We start from the raw sequence: 6878 nt of genomic DNA, 5'->3' as shown, positions 1-6878 counted from the left end.
CCTGCGGATAGTCTCCCTCCACTTGAGTACAAAGCAGAGAACATCCATAAAACGGCGTGAAACTGTCAGAAAAAATATTTCTTTGGGATCCTGACATTCGCACCTTCTTTGGCTTTGTCGAACCACCAGAGGGGTATTCTGAACATCATCGTCTTGTGGTACGTTCGTGTTGATAACACCAAGTGACCCGTGATGATTTCTGCCAGAAAAGACTTATCCGCGTTTTTGATTTGAACCCCAGGCGTCCACAAGCTGTTGATTTTGTTTGGGAGTCAAGACGTACAGAACAAACTTTGCATACACTTTTCTCTTCTTCAGAACTTTCTGTAGAACGTATTGAAAACCCGTTTTAGAGATGCACAGTTTCTTGCTCCACTGCGATTACCGCGCGGAGTAGCTGTACCGTAGCTGTCGCGCGGTTCCAGACTGTAGCGCCTAGAACCTCTCGGCCACCCCGGGCGGCGATCACTTTGCAATTCACAATTAAGTGCCTGGGTGAGGGTTCATCGAATCATCATTTCTCAACCGTTCCGCTCCGGAATAGCGCGCGAGGAAAACGAAGACTTAAATCCTTCGGCGCAGGCTCTGATTTCTGTTATTTTATTGTGATGATCATTTCTCCATATGTGGGTGGGCGCCAACGCCACTGCGTAAGGCAGGACTGACCACTAGATGTCACGAGAGGCAGATTCGCCATCATAAAAGTAGGCGAGGAGTACTGTGACAGCAGAATGGGTCGGCAGGAGAGCTCAGAGATTTCGAATGTGGACTAATCAGTGGCTGTCACTTGAGTAACAAATCCATCAGGAACATTTCAACCCTTCTAAATGTGTCCAAGTCGACTGTGAAGTACGAATGTTCAGGGTCAACCACAGCTAAACGAACAGGCTGACGTGTACTGACGGACAGGTACCATCGAACATTGCGGAGGGTGGTTGGAAAAAATCGCATTAAATCAGCAGAAGGAATCACTGATGAGTCCCGAACTGCTACCAGCAGTCCAGCTAGCACAATGGCGGTGCGTAGGAAGTTAAAAATAATGGGTTAGAGTGGTCGAGCAGCTCCCCATAAGCCATAGATTTCAGTAGTCAGTGCTAAGCAGCACTTGTGGTACTGTACAGAGCCACGCCACTGGATATTTGCTGACTGGAAATCGAATGATTTGAAGAAATGAATCACGCTGTACCCGGTGGCAATCCAGTAGAAGTGGGTTTGGTGACTGCCATCATGTGTAGAGGGGAAAGTGAAGTACGGAGGATTTGGTGTTACTGTCAGGGTGTGTTTTTCATGGTTAGCGTCGGGTGCCATTATTGCACTTAAGGAAACGCGTCCGGCATCACACCCTTCCGTGGTTTTGGCTCTTGAGGGAGAATGGGCCGTCGTTCCTCCACAGACATTTAGACACTTAACTGAAATTGTATTCAGCAGCGTTCAAGCCGTCTTAAAGGCGAAATCTGTACACCACCCATGTTAATGTCCAGTAATAGGTGTCCGGATACTTTTGATTAGATAGTGTACCATCCTGGTGTTTTGCGGTTTCTGCAGGTAATGTTGTTAGAAGAACTCCCCTTGGCTGCAGTCGAGGCAAGTGTCCCTAAATGTATACATATTTATTTGCACAGAGTTTTCTTTTACATACTAGGCAGTGTCCTGTCAGTTTAGAAATAGCTCTGAAAATAAAGTGTCTAGTATGTAAAAGAATATGTATATACACCATGTGATCAGAAGTATCCGGATACCTGGCTCAAAATGCCTTAAAAGTTCGTGGTGCCCTCCATCGGTAACGCTGCAATTCAGTATGGTGTTGGGCCACCCTTAGCGTTGATGACAGCTTCCATTCTCGCAGGCATACGTTCAATCAGATGCTGGAAGGTTTCTTGGGGAATGGCAGCCCATTCTTCACGGAGTGCTGCACTGAGGACAGGTATCGATGTCGGTCGGTGAGGCCTGGCACGAAGTCGGCGTTCCAAAACATCCCCAAGGTGTTCTGTAGGATTCAGGTCAGGACTCTGTGCACGCCAGTACATTACAAGGATGTTATTGTCGTGTAACTACTCCGCCACAGGCCTTGCATTATGAGCAGATGCTCGATCGTGTTGAAAGATGCAGTCGCCATCCCCGAATTGCTCTTCAACAGTGGGAAGGAAGAAGGTGCTTAAAACTTCAATGTAGGCCCTGCTGTGATAGTGCCACGCAAAACAACAAGGGGTGCAAGCCCCCTCCGTGAAAAACATAACCACACCATAACACCACCGCCTCCGAATTTTACTGTTGGCACTACACACGCTGCAAATGACGTTCACCGGGCATTCGCCATGCCCACACCCTGCCATCGGATCGTTGCATTGTGTACCGTGATTCGTCACTCCAGACGACGGTTTCCACTGTACAATCGTCCAATGTTTACGCTTCTTACACCAAGTGAGGCGTCGTTTGGCATTTACCGGCGTGATGTGTGGTTTATAAGTAGCCGCTCGACCATGAAATCCACGTTTTCTCACCTCCCGCCTAACTGTCATATTACTTGCAGTGGATCCTGATGCTATTCGGAATTCCTGTGTGATGGTATGGATAGATGTCTGTCTATTACACATTACGACCCTCTTCAACTGTCGGCGGTCTCCGTCAGTCAACAGACGAGGTCGGCCTGTTCGCGTTATGCTGTACGTATCCCTTCACGTTTCCACTTCACTGTCACATCGGAAGCAATGGACCTAGGGTTCAAATGGTTCAAATGGCTCTGAGCACTATGGGACTCAACTGCTGAGGTCATTAGTCCCCTAGAACTTAGAACTAGTTAAACCTAACTAACCTAAGGACATCACAAACATCCATGCCCGAGGCAGGATTCGAACCTGCGACCGTAGCGGTCTTGCGGTTCCTGACTGCAGCGCCTTTAACCGCACGGCCACTTCGGCCGGCGACCTAGGGATGTTTAGGAATGTGGAAATCTCGCGGACAGACGTATGACACAAGGGACACCCAATCACCTGAGCACGTTCGAAGTCCGTGAGTTCAGCGGAGCGCCCCATTCTGCTCTCTCATGATGTCTAATGACTACTGAGATCGCTGATACGTAGTACCTGACAGTAGGTGGCAGCACAATGCACCTAATATGAGAAACGTATGTTTTTGGGAGTGTCCGGATACTTCTGATCATGTGGTGCATCCGTGTGTGTGTGTGTGTGTGTGTGTGTGTGTGTGTGTGTGTGTGTGTGTTTGTGTGTGTGAGAGTTTCAGTGAAAACCGGTTTTTAAGTAGAACGCGTTTTCTCTAGTTAAAACTACTGTGGCCTTCCTTTGAAACACTAGATAAACCTAGTTTTAGTTAGAGAAACGTGTTTGGGAGAAATACGTCAATCAAAAGCAATTAAGTGTTTATTGGGATTAGAGCACATTTGTATTGTTTAATACAATGTAATCACACAGTAAAGGAACATTTTTAAGGACTATCACAGTGCCATGTCGACAGTGTTAATTTAAAAACGTCAAATGAATATCATACATTAAAAATATATTAATTAGTTCAAATGGTTGAAATGGCTTTGAGCACTATGGGACTTAACATCTGAGGTCATCAGTCCCCTAGAACTAAGAACTACTTAAACCTAACTAACCTAAGGACAGCACACACATCCATGCCCGAGGCAGGATTCGAACCTGCGACCGTAGTGGTCGCGCGGTTCCAGACTGTAGCGCCTAGAACCACTCGGCCACTCCGGCCGCCTATTAATTAGTCTGATACTTTTAACGAAAGTAGCTTGTATCTTAAAGTCAACCATAACACAAAAAATTAAAAAAAAGGGAACAAATAAGCTTACGTTGCAAGGCAAATTACCGTGGTATTGCCTTTATTGTTCCAGAAACACCTGTTTGAAGTAGACACCCTCTTACACAGACAGTGAACAAATCCTTGGCCTGTTCCTAAGGTTGGCGTTTTGGTAGCAGTTCTTAAACATAAAATTGTCGCGGCACTTCTTGTAGTAATGAGAATTTTTCTTTTGATATGTCGAATTCGGACCTGAAAAGTTTCATTTTAATTATCTTTCTTTAAAGGCTATTAGGTATTAAATATGAGCTTCTACGCATTATGCATATGACATTAAGAATATTAAACATTAAGACATTGATGAATTACTTGCATAAATAGCAACTAATCTTTTTTTGCGTGTTCATTGATCTGTAACATACTTCTTAAAATTTTTTCTTTCTGTGGCGTTTCTAGATTTAGATCAACCATGAGAAATGAGTACAAATCGATCTGTACGCGCTTAGTGGAAGAGAAACCGAGCGGGTGAGCGCAGGCGCGCGGCGACTCGGCCGACTCGCAACGCTCGAGTCAGGTGAGGCCGCTCGACCAATCATAGTCGTTCTGATGCCTTACATGTAACGAAAATGAACCTTGTCTGGGTCGAAACAGTTTTAACTGAGTCATTTTGCCAAAACGCGTCTTGTCTAGTTAAAACCAGTTTCAACAGACATTCGTTTTTGACCAGCAGTGAAGACTAGGTGTAACAGACATTCAGTATACTTTTAACTGGTAATAACGCGTTTTAATTGAAAAGAGGTTTTCCGCTATAGCATACATTCTGAGATGAGAAAAGTCATGGGAGACATAATACTGCATCAGACCTACTGCTGTCCGAGTTTGTGCAGCAAGGAAGTCCCTGCAGAGATGTTGAACCATGCTGTCTCTATAGCCGTCCATAATTTCGAAAGGTTGTCGGTGCAGCATTTGAGCACAAAATGACTTCACGATTATGTCTCATGAACGTTCAACGGGATCCATGAAGGGCGATGTGAGTGGCGAAATCATTCCCTCGAATTGTCCAGAATATTCTTCAAACCACTCCCATGGCGCACTGTCTTCCTTAAAAATTCCATGGTCGTTTGGGGACATGAAGGCCAATAATGGTCGCGAAAGATCTCCAAGTAGCCGAAATTAATCAATTCCAATCAACGATCAGTCCAGTTGGACCAAAGGACCCAGTCCATTCCATGTAAACAGAGCTCACACCGTTATAATGCCACCAACAGTTTACACAGTGCCTTGTTTACGACTTGGGTCCATGGCTTTGTGGGGTCTGCGCCACACTCGAACCCTACAGCTCTTACCAACTAAACTCTGTACTCATCGGACCAGGACACAGTTTTCCAGGCCTCTAGGGTACAACTGATATGATCACGAAACCAGGAGAGGCGTTGCAGGCGATGTGCTGTTAGCAAATGCACTCGCATCGGTCGTCTGGTGCCGTAGCCCATCAACGCCAAATTTCGCCCCATTGTCGTGACAGATACATTAGTCATACGTTCTACACTGATTTCTGCTATTACTTCACGCGGTGTTGCTTGCTTTTAGCATTGAGAACTCCTCGCAAACGCCGCTGCTCTCGGTCGTCACGAGAAGGCCGTTGACCACTGCGTTGTCCAAGCTTAATAGCTTGTTTGTCCGTCTTTGGAACGAAATACGTCACTGATTCTGCGTATCCGACAGTTTTTTGGTAGGTTTGTGGAGATAAGTGGCATTAGATGTCTACGAATAGATAATGTAATCCGCGTAAATAACGGACCGCTGATTTATGTACGCGGTGATGGCCCTCGATAGCGACCCAGATGGGCTCCCTAGTAGCTGAGATATCAACCTGAGTTCACCATAGGGCTCCTAAAACTACTGAAGGACGCTTCTGGCTTTCAGACGCGGGCAGTTATACTGCTGAAAGATGTCATCGCCGTCTGGGAAGATGAACGGATGCAGGTGGTTCCCAGCTGTCAGCATGTTTTCGATTACTACCACTGGTGCCACCAATCTACATCCGTGGCGCCCTGCACTTTTCGAGCGCTTGTGAAGAAGACCGTCGACCTAGTGTAGCAAAAATGTGATTCTCCCGAAGAGCCGACACGCTTCCGTTGATCGACGGTCGAAATCCGTTGGTGTCGCACCCACTGCAATCGTAATTGACGATTTCGTTGGATCAACCTGTGAACACGTACAGTGCGGAAGTCCATGTTCAAGAATGTACGATGAACGGTGTGTTCCGAAACACTTGTGCGTACACCAGCGTTGTGCTCTTTCGGCGGAGATGCCACAGATCATCATCTCTCTTACTTAACAGAGCATACATGCCTCCGAACTCCACGTCCTGTGAAAAGCGGGCATCCAATCATTTAGCGCCTAGTGGTAGTTTCACTGTCCTTTTATCTCTTTCCATGGATGGTCACGACAGTAGCACGTGAAAATTCGATCAACTTCGCCGTTTTCGAGATACTCGTTCACAGGCTCTGCATAATAATAATCTGTCCTATGTCAAAGTCGCTTATCTTAGTGTATTTCCCCATCTGCAGCACATATCTTCCCTAGGGTGGTCCCCAGTCCATGTCTGCCCCGGTTACATACTTTTGTTTCCGCGTCACGTGCCTGCAACGCCACCAGGCGGCATGCAACGTCGCGGTGGGCAGTGGTAACGTGTTTTGGCTCGTCACTGTATAGGCCATTGGTAACGCCTTGGAACGTGTGTGGCACCACATTTATTTAGTGGCATGTAGTGGACCTGACGTGATAATTATCAACATAATGCATAAAACCTATATGCCACTTGTCAGAGTCCGAGCAAAGAGCTGCAGCTGACACAGCCTTCCCGATAATGATTACCACTCAATGCCGTAGACAGGGCTTGGGTCTTACGTCATTCATATTTCACCATTGTATGCAAATGAGTGTTTATTTTTTGTAATATTTTAGTTATGTGCCAGTCTTTGTTGGGATGTCACCTGTCTCCGTTCGGTGATAGGGTAGTGATCTGAGAGAGGTCGGCAGCCAGCAGCTAAGCACCTTGGAAGCGAGCCCCGCGTGTGACGCGGAACTGCGTCACCGGCGCTTCG

The sequence above is a fragment of the Schistocerca americana genome, chromosome 6, assembly GCF_021461395.2.
Source record: "Schistocerca americana isolate TAMUIC-IGC-003095 chromosome 6, iqSchAmer2.1, whole genome shotgun sequence".
Lineage (NCBI taxonomy): Eukaryota > Metazoa > Arthropoda > Insecta > Orthoptera > Acrididae > Schistocerca > Schistocerca americana.
The sequence above is the reverse complement of the archived record's forward strand: the minus strand, read 5'-3'. Positions refer to the sequence as shown.